We start from the raw sequence: 1,383 nt of genomic DNA, 5'->3' as shown, positions 1-1,383 counted from the left end.
CCCCCCTCTTAACCAAAGTAGAATAAAGTGTTACTACAGCAAACACCACCAAATGCAGCATGAGCAAGACAACCAGACAGGCCTCGACAGAACACCTGATTGAGGGAGGACTGCCTCAGAAAGAGGTGTGTAAGATATCATTTTGCTAAGGATTATCTTCTTAAGTGTCCGGGTTAAGAAGATTTTTCCAAGAAGACATACACGAAGACGTTTTCCTGGGACTTCAGTGTGATGCCTGTTAAAAAAAAAGAGTTTTTATATGGTTCTTTCTTCGTCTGGCACTGATCTGTAGCCCACCTTCCCGCCTCTATTCTTTTCTTCGGCCTTTCAGTCATTCTGGCTGTCTTTCTATCTCTTTTCCTTTTTTTTTCTTTTTCTCTACCTATCGATTAATCTATTTTCCCCTATTCCCACCATATGTCTCTCGTTTCATTTTCTCTTCCGCCAGCATTACAACTACAATTGGTGTCGTCCAAACACAGCAATTAGTGCCAGTCTCACTCCAGCGCGCCACATTAAATTCATACGAATAAAAAGCAAGCACAAGCTTAGGTAAACACATTTTGTGCACTATGAAATACGATATACCACTAAATTGAACATATTACCAGGAGTCTGTTCTTCTGATGAGGCCGAAATCAAATTAATTATAATCAGATTGTTTGTGTTTATTTGATTGTTTGTATCCCTTTTCTTTCTCCCTCTCGTAGGGTAAGTAGACCATTACGTAATGAGTTCGTTTTCTATTCCCCCCCCCCCCAAAAAAAAAAAAACTGCAAAAGAAGAAATAAATACCAGTAGCATTTCCCTGGTAACATATTGAAGCCAAACACGCTGTTGGACCCTATAACTATGTAGACCATTTAAAAAACAAAGGACTTGGATCAGGTCACCCAACTTCACGGAGAAAGTATTCAAAGAGAGGCGACGGGGCAATATTATAATTAGGACACCGTTTGGTTCAAATCTCGAACGTACTCGAGGTAGTATAAATGTACATTAGGGGTGGGCGGTATTTCTCTTTTGTTGTGACAGAAAGCAACCAGATTCAACCTGCTGGGGATTCGTTTTTGGTTTGAGTTGTTTCTGACATGAGTCGGTTTTTGGGAGAGGTCAAATAACACTTCACGTATCCCAAAACTAGGGAAACGTCGTGGTTTTCAATGCTCGGGTTTGCTCTTACGGGCAAAGAGGGCCGAGGCACAACATACGTGAGCGCACGCTGCTCGTGCGCGCGCTAGTGTTAGTATGTGTGACTGTGTGTCTGTGTGTGTGTGTGCGTGTGTGTGTGTATGTGTGTGTGTGTGTGTGTGTGTGTGTATGTGTGTATGTGTGTGTGTGTGTGTGTTATGTGTGAGTGAAGTAGCGAGAGAGAGAAAGAGA

This window comes from Aplysia californica, unplaced genomic scaffold (assembly GCF_000002075.1).
Source record: "Aplysia californica isolate F4 #8 unplaced genomic scaffold, AplCal3.0 scaffold00060, whole genome shotgun sequence".
Lineage (NCBI taxonomy): Eukaryota > Metazoa > Mollusca > Gastropoda > Aplysiida > Aplysiidae > Aplysia > Aplysia californica.
This window is presented reverse-complemented; position numbering follows the sequence as displayed.